The sequence below is a fragment of the Hyla sarda genome, chromosome 12, assembly GCF_029499605.1.
Source record: "Hyla sarda isolate aHylSar1 chromosome 12, aHylSar1.hap1, whole genome shotgun sequence".
NCBI classification, from domain to species: Eukaryota; Metazoa; Chordata; class Amphibia; order Anura; family Hylidae; genus Hyla; species Hyla sarda.
Genome location: NC_079200.1, coordinates 66,737,142 through 66,754,012, shown reverse-complemented (window position 1 = coordinate 66,754,012; position 16,871 = coordinate 66,737,142).

Here is a 16,871-nt window from a genome sequence, read left to right as displayed (position 1 = left end):
TTTAACCCCTTCCCTAATAGAAGTTTGAATCACCCCCCTTTTCCCATAAAAAAAAAAAATTGTGAAAATAAAATAAACATATGTGGTATCGCCGCATGCGGAAATGTCCGAACTATAAAAATATATTTGGTAATTAAATCGCACAGTCAATGGCGTATGCGCAAAAAAATCCACAATAGCAAAGTCCACAATAGCGTCGCTTTTTAGATCATGAAAAAATGAATAAAAAGCTATCAAAAAGTCCGATCAATACAAAAATGGTACTGATAAAAACTTCAGAACACAGCACAAAAAATGAGTCCTCATACCGGCCCGTACGCGGAAAAATAAAAAAGTGATGATTTTTTCCGAAGTACGACAATATCCAACCTATATAAGTAGGGTACATTTTAACCGTATGGACCTACAGAATAAAGATAAGGTGTTATTTTTACCGAAAAATGCACTGCGTAGAAATGGAAGCCCCCAAAATTTACAAAATGAAATTTTTTCTTCAATTTTGTCACACAATGAATTTTTTTTCTGTTTCGCCGTGAATTTTTGGGTAAAATTACTAATGTCACTGCAAAGTAGAATTGGTGGTGCAAAAAAATAAGCCATCATATGGAATTTTATGTGCAAAATTGAAAGTGTTATGATTTTTAGAAGAAGGTGATGAGGAAAAAATTAAAATGCAAAAACGGAAAAACCCTGCGAGTTCAGAACGCTGTCTCTTGCTCTTCGGCCCGTTCAACAGGTAGTCTTCCACTGTAGTTCTCCTTTGCCATACCCTGCAGGAGTGCTGTGAGGGGTTCTCCAATCTGGGGGAAGTTGGGAATGAAGCGGCGGTAGTAGCCGGCAAATCCCAGGAAGATTCTGACATCTTTCACCGTGCGCGGGGTAACCAGTTCTTGACAACCTCCACCTTTTCAGGATTGGGCTGGACTCCCTCGGCGCTGACAACATGACCTAGGTAGCGTACCTGGGGTTTAAACAAATGACACTTTGACAGCTTGATCTTCAACCCATGTTTGATCAGGACTTGGAAGATGTCTGACAAATGACTGAGGTGCTATTGGTAGGACTTGAAATACACAATGACATCGTCCAGGTACAATAGGCCACTTTGAAAATTTAGATGGCCCAGGCACCATTCCATCAGACGCTGGAATGTAGCAGGGGCATTACACAGCCCAAACAGCATAATTTTTTAACTCGAACAGTCCCATGGGAGTCAACACAAAGCGGATAGTTCTGTCTTTTTTCTTGACCAGAACAAGGGGCGCCGCCCAGGGACTCTGACTTTCTTGAATGACCTCCGTCTTTTTCATGTCGGCTAGCATCTTCTTGACAGTCTTATACATGCCTGCCGCAACCGGATGATGCCTTTCTTTAATTGGTGGGCTGTCACCGGTAAGGATTCGGTGTTGGATCATGGACGTATGTCCAAAGTCTGTGGGGTGTTTACTAAAAGCCTTGTGGTACCTTTTGGCGACATTGACAACTCCCTTGACTTGATTCCTTGGGGTAGTATCGTCTCCTACTTGGAGTTGCACCCACCAAGGCTATGGAGAACTCGTACTGGATCCTTCAGCCACCTGGGCCGCATGCTGTCGGGCCACCTTGCGCTCTGTTAGGATGTCCCTTGACTCTATGAGATACAGCTGGGCGACTGGGGTGTATTTAGGTAACACAGTAGCAGCATCAGACAGATTGACTAATCGGACTGGGACTCTCCCGTTGGTAACTGTGACAAGACTTCTCGCAGCTCGGACAAGAGGATGATCTTCGAGTTATATAGGCTCTAGCAGGGCTTGATAGTCCTTTTTTTTTTATATAATTCTTTTTATTATATTAAATAACAGTACAAAAAATCTGTATCATTTACATACAAAATTATCCACTCTTATTGTCCTACCCCCACCCATATATGTCTGCGTGGAGAGAAGAAAAAAAACAAAAAACTGTTTCCTACCACCATCCCCAAGTGGTCTCGTACTCTTTCCTTGTTTTCTTGGAACCTCCGATTCTCAACTTTTCAAACTTTTTTATTTTATTAACTAACTCTTTCCATTTGCTGATGTTAGGGTGCCCTCAATGCAAACCATGTACAAGCAATAAGGTATTTAGCCAAGATAGTCAGTTTTGGTATACATTTTTTCAGCATGCCCATCTCTAAGTCACACCCGATCACCACAGAATTTATATCCCATGCACGCTTATAATTAAATTTATTTTCATGGAGTTCCCTGCTGTGCCCCCAAAAATCAGCCACCTTCGGATATGTCCATACAACATGAACAAAGTCGGCTCTACTTTGCCCACATTTAGAACAACTATGATCACTTCTACATTTCATCTTCTTTAACTGTTTCTTGAACCTTAGTACTTTTAATTGTTTAATTAGACCTCTATATATCCTTCTTAATGATTTAATTCGCCCTTGCGAAGCACTTACAAAGTAGGTTAAATAATGTGAAGTGATAAAAAGTGCATCCTTATTAGATGTGTTCCTAAAAGCCTCTCTTATCTTTAAATACCAAAAATAGTTTCCGGTGTCTATGAAATTCATAAGTAAGCATTTCAAACTTGATTAACTCCCCTTTTCTACTAATTTGCCCAATATATTTAATCCCCAACCGTACCCAAAACCCTGAATATATTCCTTTATTAAATTCCAAAAAGTTTTAGTTTCTCCATATTGAGGTAAACTCAAGACTATTTACCACCTTACAAATTTGTTTAATTTTACTCCACTGCTTATAATACAACCCAAAAAAAAGACAAAGACTTCCCTATGTGTCTCTCTGGGTGCACTTCCAAGACTTCTATTATCTTATCATATTTTCCTTCAAACAAGTTCAGCATATGATTTTATATGGGGTTATTCTTCTCATTCTTGATATCTGTAATTTCTTGTATGTGATGGTGTTTGATAACTGTCTCTCAATCTCCCATCTGTACATGGACGTATCCATCACCACCAGTGAGCCCCCTTTGTCCGCCAGCTTAATTGTGATATTTTTATCTCTGGATAGTGCATTAAGGGCTGAGGACTCAATGGTAGTGAGGTTATGAAAAATGTTAAAATGACCCTGTTTGATGACCTTCTTGACCTTCTTTTCTATGGCCCCCACTTCACCTTTTACCAAATGAATAAATGTTTCAACCAGGTGATTAGATTTAGGGGGGTTACATACAAGAAATTACAGAGGGTCTGCATACCAGAAATGAAACAAAAAGTCGGTCTGTTCCTTAATACAGCTCTAGAACAGGGAGTGATTGACACCAAAATGTTTACCTTTCTCAGCAATGATCACCCGATTACACCAGTGTTTTATGTCCTTCCCATGGTGCATAAAGATCCCTTCAACCCACCAGGTAGACCCATTGTGGTCTCAGTGGACTCAGTTCTCTCACTCCTGTCGGTTACTTTGGAGAAATGTCTTACTCCACTGATTAAAAACACTAAGGCCTTCCTACTAGATACCTCAAATTTTTTAGACATATTGAAAGGTATTCATAACATCTCAGAGGAGACTTGGCTGGTCACAATTGATGTTGTGAGCCTCTATACCTCTATTGAGCATGAGAGAGGTATAGAGTCCACAGGATGGCTACTAGAAAAAAGCACATACAGTGAGAGACAAAGAGCATTTTTAATGTTTTTTTTAAAACTGGTACTTTTTGAGAACTACTTTATGTATGGTGATACCTTCTATTTACAGTAACGGGGATCAGCGATGGGGGCGAAGGTGGCCTCCCCTTACGCTAATGATTACATGGCTCATTTCGAGGAGATACACATCTATAACCATGATCTTTTCCGCAAGCATGCCACTTGCTGGAAAAGATTTATAGATGATATTTTTCTGTATATGGGAGGGACCTCTTACTACTCTCAATCAGCTTATAGAATACATGAACAACATCAGAAATGAATTCCAGTTCACTATGTCCTGCAGCCAGACCCACATCAGCTTTCTGGACACCCTAATCCTCAAGAATGGGGATGGGGGTCTTGAAACTGACTTATACAGGAAACCCATAGACTGCAACAGCCTATTACACTTCACCAGTTCCCATCCCAGCGCTGTTAAACAATCACTTCCCAGAGCCCAGCGTCAGAGAATTGAACGCATTTTGAGTGACCCGCAAAAGAGGGAGATAAAATTACAAGACCTTGTTAATAAATTTAGAGAACGGGGATACCCAGAGAGAATATTGGAACAGGCAAGGACCCCCTCCACTAGAACACGTATAGAAACACCACATATCCCATTTGTCCATAACTTTCATCCCCTCTCATACAAAATAGACAATGTAATCAAAAAACACTGGTATCTACTTAACAGATCCTTCCCTAGGATTAAGGAATTCACAAACCCTCCACTCATCTGTGATAAAACGGCACCTAACTTGCGTGACAAATTAGTTAGGGCCGACATTGGCTCCACACTTACCACTACACGCCAGACCTTTTTACAGAGTAGAAAAACGGGACATACCTGTTACGCCGAGCGCTCCGGGTCCCTGCTCCTCCCCGGAGCGCTCGCGGCGTTCTCCTCTCTGCAGCGCCCCGGTCAGACCCGCTGACCGGGAGCGCTGCACTGACACTGCCGATGGGGATGCGATTCACATAGCGGGCGCTCGCGGATCGCATCCGAATCCACTTACCTGTCCCGGTCCCCGGCTGTCACGTCCTGGCGCGCGCGGCTCCGCTCTATAGGGCGCGCGCGTGCCAGCTCTCTAAGATTTAAAGGGCCAGTGCACCACTAATTTGTGCCTGGCCCAATCAGTGTAAGTAGCTTCCACCTGCTCCACGCCTTTATAACCTCACTTCCCCTTCCCCCTCCCTGATCTTGTTGCCCTTGTGCCTAGTGAAAGCGTTTCCTGTGATTGCCATACCAGTGTTTCCAGACCTTCTGCCGTTACCATTGACTACGAACCTTGCCGCCTGCCCTGACCTTTTGCTACGTCTGACCTCGCCTCTGTCTAGTCCTTCTGTCCCACGCCTTCTCAGCAGTCAGCGAGGTTGAGCCGTTACCGGTGCATACGACCTGGTTGCAACCGCTGCAGCAAGACCATCCCGCTTTGCGGCGGGCTCTGGTGAATACCAGTAGCCGCTTAGAACCGGTCCACCGGTACGGTCCACGCCAATCCCTCGCTGACACAGAGGATCCACATCCAGCCTGCCGAATCCTAACAGTAGATCCGGCCATGGATCCCGCTGAGGTGCCACTGCCAAGTCTCGCTGACCTGGCCACCGTGGTCGTCCAACAAGGACAGCAGCTGTCACAGTTCTCCGCCATGCTACAGCAGCTTCTGCCGCTTCAGCAGCAACCATCTCCTCCGCCAGCTCCTGCACCTCCTCGGCAGCGAGTGGCCGCTCCTAGCCTCCGCTTGTCTCTGCCGGACAAATTTGATGGGGACTCTAAACTCTGCTGTGGTTTCCTGTCCCAATGCTCCCTTCACTTGGAGATGTTGTCGGACCAATTTCCCACAGAACGGTCAAAGGTGGCTTTCGTGGTTAGTCTTCTGTCTGGAAAAGCCTTGTCTTGGGCCACACCGCTCTGGGACCACAATGATCCTGTCACAGTCCAGTCCTTCTTCGCTGAAGTCCGTAGTGTCTTCGAGGAGCCAGCCCGAGCCTCTTCTGCCGAAACTGCCTTGTTGAACCTTGTCCAAGGAAATTCTTCTGTGGGCAAATACGCCATCCAATTTCGTACCCTAGCCTCTGAATTATCTTGGAACAATGAGGCCCTCTGCGCGACCTTAAAAAAGGCCTATCCAGTAACATCAAGGATGTGCTGGCCGCACGAGAAATTCCTGCCAACCTGCATGAACTTATCCATTTGGCCACCCACATTAACAAGCGTTTTTCTGAAAGACACCAGGAGCTCCGCCAGGAAAAGGACCTTGATCTCTGGGCACCTCTCTCCCGGAATCCTTTGCAGTCTACCCCTTTGCCTCCCGCCGAGGAGGCTATGCAAGTGGATCGGTCTCGCCTGACCCATGAAGAGAGGTCTCGTCGCAGAGATAAAAATTTATGCCTCTACTGCGCTAGTACCGAACATTTTGCCTCCTCATAGCCCCCTTCCTGGTAACACTCTGCCCCGTGGCAAGCTTCACCCTCTGCCCCCCCTCCCCATTCCCACTTCTTCTGGATTGCCTGCCATTGATAAAGTTACCCAGGACTTCTCTGCCTTCCGGAAGGAAACTCAAGAATCGCTCCCAATGGTCTCGTCTTGTATGAAGGGTCAAGCAGACAAAAAGAGGGGGAGGCCTAAGGGGGGGTACTGTTACGCCGAGTGCTCCGGGTCCCTGCTCCTCCCCGGAGCGCTCGTGGTGTTCTCCTCTCTGCGTCAGACCCGCTGACCGGGAGCGCTGCACTGACACTGCCAACGGGGATGCGATTCGCAGCTTCCACCTGCTTCACGCCTTTATAACCTCTCTTCCCCTAACAATACCGTTGCCTACACGGTGCCCAGTGTAGTCATGTCATCAAAGGAGACACTTAACTGCATCCACAGATCGGGGAGAATATAAAAATCAAATCCTTTTACACCTGTGACTCCAAAAATGTGATATACTCCATCAAGTGTCCATGCGGTCTCCTATACGTGGGTGAAACCACACAGCGTATAGGGAATCGCATTAAAAGACATAAATCTACAATCCGTTGTAAGAACCTACTCTTTCGAATCCCATACCATTTTGACAGAATGGGCCACAACATTTCACAGTTGAGGTTCCAGGTAATAGACCACGAGGAGAAACCACGTAGGGGTGGTAACATCAAAAAACTATTACTCAAGAAAGAAGCTTTTTGGATTAATCGTTTGAACACTTTAGAACCCAGGGGCCTCAATCAAGACTATGAACTTAGCCAGATTCTATAAATGATACTCTTGTATATATATATTTTTCCCTTTTTTAATTACTTTTTCATTCCTTTGTAGATTCACTGTTGATATCTCTCCAAGCATAGAGCACGGTCAGAATGGTTCCCCATGAATCAGTATATAGCCTCATATCAGGTTGTATTAAATATGACACTCTGATGCCTTTTGTTATTTATTGGTTATTTATTTATCTTTTGTGGGTTTATTGTGTTTGGGATTTATTCACACCCCCCATTATCTGTAAAGTGAAGATGCCTTCCGGTATATTGACAGGTGTTTTTATCTATCACCCGGAAGGGGATGGCTTCCTCTCCCCATTTATACCTGCTGACTTCAGCGTACAGGTAGATCAGTTGATGAAGGCCATGATGTGGCCGAAACGGGTCCTGTGTGTCGCTATACTGCTCTGCATATTCGTGAATAAACACTTCAGGTGATTTTGCATCCATCTGTGTGTTGGGGGCTTCTTCTACCTATGCCCTGAGAGGGGAGACTGACGTTGGTGGAGACCATGCAGACAACAGACCGGCTGAATAAGTACACTTCCATGCGCTGGTGAAAAGGGGACAGTCAGGCGATCACTGTGCCATTCTGTCGCATGTGGGAGGGAAGGCCTAGGAGCCGTGGATAGTATCACCACCAGGGCTCGAGTCCTGCAGTAACGCACAGGAACGGCGTTCCTTTGCTTTTTCCACAGGAAGAACGCCGTCCCTGTTTCATTAGTCCTGCAGGACCGACCTCTCTCTTCTTACCCTCCCTCCGTTTCCTCCCCTGGCCTGGACTGCTAGATTCTGGAGGTATAGGACCTCTGATGATGTCACCATCACATGTTGGGGGCGGAGCTTAGCTGTGGAGGAGAGGAAAGATCATGGCTGAAGGACCTGTGTGATGCTGTGGAGGAGGCGGGGCTGAGGTGGAGGAGACATTTAACATGTCACCCCAGTAAGGTAATTACATGGAAGGAGATTTGTTGCAGTGTGTCACCACAGTAGTAAGGTAATTACATGAGCAGGAGGTTTGTTACAGTGTGTCACCTCAGTAGTAAGGAGATTATATGAGGAGGGGGTTTGTTACAGTGTGTCACCCAAGTAGTAAGGAGATTACATGAGGAGGAGGTTTGTTACAGTGTGTCACCCCAGTAGTAAGGAGATTACATGAGGAGGGGGTTTGTTACAGTGTGTCACCCCAGTAGTAAGGAGATTACATGAGCAGGTTTGTTACAGTGTGTCACCTCAGTAGTAAGGTAATTACCTGAGGAGGAGGTTTGTTACAGTGTGTCACCCCAGTAGTAAGAGGATTACATGAGCAGGAGGTTTGTTACAGTGTGTCACCCCAGTAGTAAGGAGATTACATGAGGAGGAGGTTTGTTACAGTGTGTCACCTCAGTAGTAGGGAGATTACATGAAGAGGAGGTTTGTTACAGTGTGTCACCTCAGTAGTAGGGAGATTACATGAGGAGGGGGTTTGTTACAGTGTGTCACCCCAGTAGTAAGGTGATTACATGAGAAGGAGGTTTGTTACAGTGTGTCACCCCAGTAGTAAAGATATTACATGAGGAGGAGGTTTGTTACAGTGTGTCACCCCAGTAGTAAGGAGATTACATGAGGAGGAGGTTTGTTACAGTGTGTCACCCCAGTAGTAAGGAGATTACATGAGAAGGAGGTTTGTTACAGTGTGTCACCTCAGTAGTAAGGTAATTACATGAGGAGGAGATTCGTTACAGTGTGTCACCCCAGTAGTAAGAGGATTACATGAGGAGGAGGTTTGTTATAGTTTGTCACCCCAGTAGTAAGCAGATTACATGAGGAGGAGGTTTGTTACAGTGTGTCACCTCAGTAGTAGGGAGATTACATGAGGAGGAGGTTTGTTACAGTGTGTCACCTCACTAGTAGGGAGATTACATGATGAGGAGGTTTGTTACAGTGTGTCACCCCCAGTAGTAAGGAGATTACATGATGAGGAGGTTTGTTACAGTGTGTCACCTCAGTAGTAAGGTAATTACATGAGGAGGAGGTTTGTTACAGTGTGTCACCCCAGTAGTAAGAGGATTACATGAGGAGGAGGTTTTTACAGTGTGTCACCCCAGTAGTAAGGAAATTACATGAGGAGGAGGTTTGTTACAGTGTGTCACCCCAGTAGTAAAGAGATTACATAAGGAGGAGGTTTGTTACAGTGTGTCACCTCAGTAGTAAGGTAATTACATGAGGAGGAGGTTCGTTACAGTGTGTCACCCCAGTAGTAAGAGGATTACATGAGGAGGAGGTTTGTTATAGTTTGTCACCCCAGTAGTAAGGAGATTACATGAGGAGGAGGTTTGTTACAGTGTGTCACCTCAGTAGTAGGGAGATTACATGAGGAGGAGGTTTGTTACAGTGTGTCACCTCACTAGTAGGGAGATTACATGATGAGGAGGTTTGTTACAGTGTGTCACCCCCAGTAGTAAGGAGATTACATGATGAGGAGGTTTGTTACAGTGTGTCACCTCAGTAGTAAGGTAATTACATGAGGAGGAGGTTTGTTACAGTGTGTCACCCCAGTAGTAAGAGGATTACATGAGGAGGAGGTTTTTACAGTGTGTCACCCCAGTAGTAAGGAAATTACATGAGGAGGAGGTTTGTTACAGTGTGTCACCCCAGTAGTAAAGAGATTACATAAGGAGGAGATTTGTTACAGTGTGTCACCTCAGTGGTAGGGAGATTACATGAGGAGGAGGTTTGTTACAGTGTGTCACCTCACTAGTAGGGAGATTACATGATGAGGAGGTTTGTTACAGTGTGTCACCCCAGTAGTAAGGAGATTACATGATGAGGAGGTTTGTTACAGTGTGTCACCTCAGTAGTAAGGTAATTACATGAGGAGGAGGTTTGTTACAGTGTGTCACCCCAGTAGTAAGAGGATTACATGAGGAGGAGGTTTTTACAGTGTGTCACCCCAGTAGTAAGGAAATTACATGAGCAGGAGGTTTGTTACAGTGTGTCACCCCAGTAGTAAAGAGATTACATAAGGAGGAGATTTGTTACAGTGTGTCACCTCAGTGGTAGGGAGATTACATGAGGAGGAGGTTTGTTACAGTGTGTCACCTCACTAGTAGGGAGATTACATGAGAAGGAGGTTTGTTACAGTATGTCACCTCAGTAGTAGAGAGATTACATGAGGAGGGGGTTTGTCACAGTGTGTCACCCCAGTAGTAAGGAGATTACATGAGGAGGAGGTTTGTTACAGTGTGTCACCCCAGTAGTAAGGAGATTACATGAGGAGGAGGTTTGTTACAGTGTGTCACCTCAGTAGTAAGGTGATTGCATGAGGAGGAGGTTTGTTACAGTGTGTCACCCCAGTAGTAAGGAGATTACATGAGGAGGAGGTTTGTTACAGGGTGTCACCTCAGAAGAAGGGAGATTACATGAGGAGGAGGTTTGTTACAGTGTATCACCCCAGTTCTAAGAAGATTACAGGAGGAGGTTTCTTACAGTGTGTTATCATGATGATAGGGACATATGGAGGTTTTTGTTACAGTGTATTATCAGAATGTTAACCCCTTCAGAACATTGGGGGAGATATATAAAGACCTCTGCAGAGAAAAAGTGGAGCAGTTGCCCATAGCAACCAATCAGATTGCTGCTTTCATTTTCAGAGGCCTTTTAAAAAAATAAAGAAGCGATCTGATTGGTTGCTATGGGCAACTGGTCAACTTATCCTCTGCACAGGTTTTAATAAATCTCTCCCATTGGATGTAAATATACATCTTGGTGCCCTGGTACTTAAAGGGGTATTCCGCCCCTAGACATCTTATCCTCTATCCAAAGGATATGGGATAAGATGTCTGATCGCGGGGGTCCCACCGCTGGGGATGCCCGCGATCTCGGCTGTGGCATCCTGCTGTCATCACTGCACAGAGCAAACTCGCTCTGTGTATAATGACTGGTGATACAGGGGCCGGAGTATCATGACTTCACGGCTTTGTTCCTTGTGATGTCACGGCCCGTCCCCTTAATGCAAGTCTATAGGTGGGGGGCGTGACGGCGGAACGTGACATCGTGAGGGGGGGGGGGGGGTTGTATTAGAAATCTTGGGTGAGTTCCCACACTTTTTTTTCCAGGACTTGATCTCTGATCACTGCCCCCTGGAAGGTTTGGGGCGGGGGGGGGGGGGGGCTTTACGAAGCCATGTATTGTATCTCCGCTGCCCCGTATCGGGTCCATAGGACACGCTGAGTCACTTCTTCGTACACCTCGCACAGCAGTGGGGTATCGGAACTCCAGCTGCAGATACATCAGCCGAGTGATGAGTGACAGGCGGCGGAGGAAACCATGCAGACCACTATCTGACTTATTGGTATGGGTCCATAGAATACAACGGGTCACACCTTCGGACACCTCGTACAGCAGTGGGGTACCGGAATTCCAGCCGCCGATACATCAGCCATGTGATGAGTGACAGGCCAGGGCTCAAGTCCTGCAGGAACGCATGGGAACGGAGTTCCTGCACTTTTTCCACAGTAGGAACACTGTTCCCATTAGCAGGACCAGCTCTTGAGTGGAAATCTTGGGTGAGTTCCCACACTTTTTTTTCCCAGGACTTGACCCTTGTGACAGGCGGTGGAGGAAACCATGTAGACCACTGTCTGACTTACTGGTATGGGTCCATAGCATACAATGGGTCACTTCTTCGGACACCTCGCACAGCAGTGGCGTACCGGAATGCCAGCTGCGGACACGGCAGCTGTGACATGAGTGACTACTGTCTGGCATATTGATATCAGATCCAATCCCAGTCCACGCAGGGACACTTCCACGGAGACCTTGCACTGGACGTGGGGATCCAGAGCACTAGCCATGGATGCGGCAGCCTGTGGAGGTAGGAATCATATTGTATGACATGCCAAGAACACCACCTTGATGGGTGACCGGCGAATCTGACAGAGGAGGAACCTCAAAAGCGTCCTTAGCGTCCGCCAGGAATGCAAAAACCCTTGCAAGTGCACCACCAGTGTCTTGCCTCGGTAGGGAGGGACTGGAAGTCGGCCGTAGACAAGACGGACATGTATGATACTCAGTGGCAGGGGAGAAAAGTCACTGAATATAGCCCCGGTAGTTACCAAGGGATCATGAAATCCCTGACTGTCACGATGCCGGCTGGCAGGTAGTGGATCCTCTGTGCCAGAGAGGGATTGGCGTGGACCGTGCTAGTGGATCGGTTCTAAGTCACTACTGGTTTTCACCAGAGCCCGCCGCAAAGCGGGATGGACTTGCTGCGGCGGTAGTGACCAGGTCGTATCCACTAGCAACGGCTCAACCTCTCTGACTGCTGAAGATAGGCGCGGTACAAGGGAGTAGACAGAAGCAAGGTCGGACGTAGCAGAAGGTCGGGGCAGGCAGCAAGGATCGTAGTCAGGGGCAACGGCAGGAGGTCTGGAACACAGGCTAGGAACACACAAGGAAACGCTTTCACTGGCACGATGGCAACAAGATCCGGCAAGGGAGTGCAGGGGAAGTGAGGTGATATAGGGAAGTGCACAGGTGAACACACTAATTGGAATCACTGCGCCAATCAGCGGCGCAGTGGCCCTTTAAATCGCAAAGACCCGGCGCGCGCGCGCCCTAGGGAGCGGGGCCGCGCGCGCCGGGACAGGAGCGAGGGAGAGCGAGTCAGGTACGGGAGCCGGGGTGCGCATCGCGAGCGGGCGCTACCCGCATCGCGAATCGCATCCCGGCTGGAAGCGGAATCGCAGCGCCCCGGGTCAGTGGATCTGACCGGAGCGCTGCAGTGGGGAGAGTGTAGCGAGCGCTCCGGGGAGGGGCGGGGACCCGGAGCGCTCGGCGTAACAGTACCCCCCCCCTTGGGTCTCCCCCTCTTCTTAGAGCCTGAGAACCTGAGGAGCAGACTTTTGTCTAGGATGTTGTCCTCAGGTTCCCAGGATCTCTCTTCTGGACCACAACCCTCCCAATCTACTAAAAAAAAGGTTTTCCCTCTGACCTTTTTAGATGCTAGAATCTCTTTGACGGAGAAGATGTCCGAGGAGCCGGAAACAGGAGTGGGAGGAACAGATTTGGGAGAGAAACGGTTGATGATGAGTGGTTTAAGAAGAGAAACGTGAAAGGCATTAGGGATACGAAGAGAAGGAGGAAGAAGAAGTTTGTAAGAGACAGGATTAATCTGACACAAAATTTTGAAAGGACCAAGATAGCGTGGTCCCAACTTGTAGCTAGGGACACGGAAGCGGACATATTTAGCGGAGAGCCATACCTTGTCTCCAGGGGAAAAAATGGGAGGAGCTCTTCTTTTCTTATCCGCGAACTTCTTCATGCGTGATGAAGCCTGTAAGAGAGAATTTTGGGTCTCTCTCCATATGATGGAAAGGTCACGAGAAATTTCATCCACAGCGGGCAGACCAGAGGGCAAGGGGGTAGGGAGGGGGGGAAGAGGGTGACGGCCGTACACCACGAAAAATGGGGATTTGGAGGAAGATTCAGAGACTCTGAAGTTATACGAGAATTCGGCCCATGGAAGGAGATCTGCCCAGTCATCCTGGCGGGAGGAAACAAAATGTCGTAAATAATCACCCAAGACCTGGTTAATTCTTTCTACTTGTCCATTGGATTGGGGATGATATGCAGAAGAAAAATTTAATTTAATCTTGAGTTGTTTACAGAGAGCCCTCCAGAATTTAGACACGAATTGGACGCCTCTATCCGAGACGATCTGCGTAGGCAACCCGTGAAGACGAAAAATGTGTACAAAAAATTGTTTAGCCAACTGAGGCGCTGAAGGAAGACCAGGAAGAGGGATGAAATGTGCCATTTTGGAGAATCGATCAACGACCACCCAAATAACAGTGTTGCCACGGGAAGGGGGTAAATCAGTAATAAAATCCATACCAATCAGAGACGAAGGCTGTTCGGGGACAGGCAGGGGATGAAGAAAACCAGCGGGCTTCTGGCGAGGAGTCTTATCCCGGGCACAGATAGTGCAGGCTCGCACAAAGTCCACAACATCCGTCTCCAGAGTCGGCCACCAATAGAAGCGGGAGATGAGTTGCACAGATTTCTTGATGCCCACATGACCTGCGAGATGGGAGGAGTGACCCCATTTGAGGATTCCGAGGCGTTGGCGTGGAGAAACAAAGGTCTTTCCTGGAGGAGTTTGCCTGATGGAGGCTGGAGAAGTGGAAATCAGGCAGTCAGGAGGAATGATGTGTTGCGGAGAGAGTTCAACTTCCGAGGCATCCGAGGAACGAGAGAGAGCATCGGCCCTAATGTTCTTATCGGCAGGCCGAAAGTGAATTTCAAAATTAAATCGGGCAAAGAACAGAGACCACCGGGCCTGGCGAGGATTCAGCCGTTGGGCAGACTGGAGGTAGGAGAGGTTCTTGTGATCGGTGTAAATAATAACTGGAAATCTTGATCCCTCCAGCAGATGCCTCCATTCCTCAAGTGCTAATTTGATGGCTAGAAGCTCTCGATCCCCGATGGAGTAGTTCCTCTCCGCCGGAGAGAAGGTCCTAGAAAAAAAACCACAAGTGACAGCATGCCCGGAAGAATTTTTTTGTAGAAGAACAGCTCCAGCTCCCACTGAGGAGGCATCAACCTCCAATAGGAAGGGTTTGGAAGGGTCAGGTCTGGAGAGCACGGGAGCCGAAGAAAAGGCAGACTTGAGTCGTTTAAAGGCGTCTTCCGCTTGAGGAGGCCAAGACTTGGGATCGGCATTTTTTTTGGTTAAAGCCACGATAGGAGCCACAACGGTAGAAAAATGTGGAATAAATTGCCTGTAATAATTGGCGAACCCCAAAAAGCGTTGGATAGCACGGAGTCCGGAGGGGCGTGGCCAATCTAAGACGGCAGAGAGTTTGTCTGGATCCATTTGTAGTCCCTGGCCAGAGACCAAGTATCCTAGAAAAGGAAGAGATTGGCATTCAAACAGACATTTCTCAATTTTGGCATAGAGTTGATTGTCACGAAGTCTCTGAAGAACCATACGGACATGCTGGCGGTGTTCTTCTAGATTGGCAGAAAAAATTAGGATATCGTCCAGATATACAACAACACAGGAGTATAAAAGATCACGAAAAATTTCATTAACAAAGTCTTGGAAGACGGCAGGGGCGTTGCACAGGCCAAAGGGCATGACCAGATACTCAAAGTGTCCATCTCTGGTGTTAAATGCCGTTTTCCACTCATCCCCCTCTCTGATGCGGATGAGATTATAAGCACCTCTTAAGTCCAGTTTAGTAAAGATGTGGGCACCTTGGAGGCGATCAAAGAGTTCAGAGATGAGGGGTAGGGGGTAGCGGTTCTTAACCGTGATTTTATTAAGACCGCGGTAGTCAATGCAAGGACGTAGGGAGCCATCTTTTTTGGACACAAAGAAAAATCCGGCTCCGGCAGGAGAGGAGGATTTACGGATAAAGCCCTTTTTTAAATTTTCCTGGACGTATTCAGACATGGCAAGAGTCTCTGGGGCGGACAGAGGATAAATTCTGCCCCGGGGTGGAGTAGTGCCCGGGAGGAGGTCGATAGGACAATCATAAGGCCTGTGAGGAGGTAGAGTCTCAGCTTGTTTTTTGCAGAAAACATCCGCAAAGTCCATATAGGCCTTAGGGAGACCGGTTACTGGAGGAACCACAGAGTCACGGCAAGGGTTACTGGGAACCGGTTTTAGACAGTCCTTGGAACAAGAGGGCCCCCAACTCTTGATCTCCCCAGTGGACCAATCCAGGGTTGGGGAATGAAGTTGAAGCCAGGGAAGTCCAAGGAGAATTTCAGAAGTGCAATTGGGGAGGACCAAAAGTTCAATCCTCTCGTGATGAGATCCGATGCACATTAGAAGGGGCTCCGTGCGGAAACGTATGGTACAGTCCAATCTTTCATTGTTTACACAATTGATGTAAAGGGGTCTGGCGAGACTGGTCACTGGGATGTTGAACCTGTTGACGAGAGAGGCCAAAATAAAATTTCCTGCAGATCCAGAGTCCAAGAAGGCCATAGTAGAGAAGGAGAAGGCAGAGGCAGACATCCGCACAGGCACAGTAAGACGTGGAGAAGCAGAGTAGACATCAAGGACTGTCTCACCTTTGTGCGGAGTCAGCGTACGTTTTTCCAGGCGGGGAGGACGGATAGGACAATCCCTCAGGAAGTGTTCGGTACTAGCACAGTACAGGCAGAGATTCTCCATGCGGCGTCGTGTCCTCTCTTGAGGTGTCAGGCGAGACCGGTCGACCTGCATAGCCTCCACGGCGGGAGGCACAGGAACGGATTGCAGGGGACCAGAGGAGAGAGGAGCCGAGGAGAAGAAACGCCTCGTGCGAACAGAGTCCATATCTTGGCGGAGCTCCTGACGCCTTTCGGAAAAACGCATGTCAATGCGAGTGGCTAGGTGAATGAGTTCATGTAGATTAGCAGGGATTTCTCGTGCGGCCAGAACATCTTTAATGTTGCTGGATAGGCCTTTTTTAAAGGTCGCGCAGAGGGCCTCATTATTCCAGGATAATTCTGAAGCAAGAGTACGGAATTGTACGGCATACTCGCCAACGGAAGAATTACCCTGGACCAGGTTCAACAGGGCAGTCTCAGCAGAAGAGGCTCGGGCAGGTTCCTCAAAGACACTCCGGATTTCCGAGAAGAAGGAGTGTACAGAGGCAGTGACGGGGTCATTGCGGTCCCAGAGCGGTGTGGCCCAAGACAGGGCTTTTCCAGACAGAAGGCTGACTACGAAAGCCACCTTAGACCTTTCAGTGGGAAACTGGTCCGACATCATCTCCAGGTGCAGGGAACATTGGGAAAGAAAGCCACGGCAAAACTTAGAGTCCCCATCAAATTTATCCGGCAAGGATAGGCGTAGACCAGAGGCGGCCACTCGCTGCGGAGGAGGTGCAGGAGCTGGCGGAGGAGATGATTGCTGAAGCTGTGGTAGTAACTGCTGTAGCATAACGGTCAGTTGAGACAGCTGTTGGCCTTGTTGCGCTATCTGTTGTGACTGCTGGGCGACCACCGT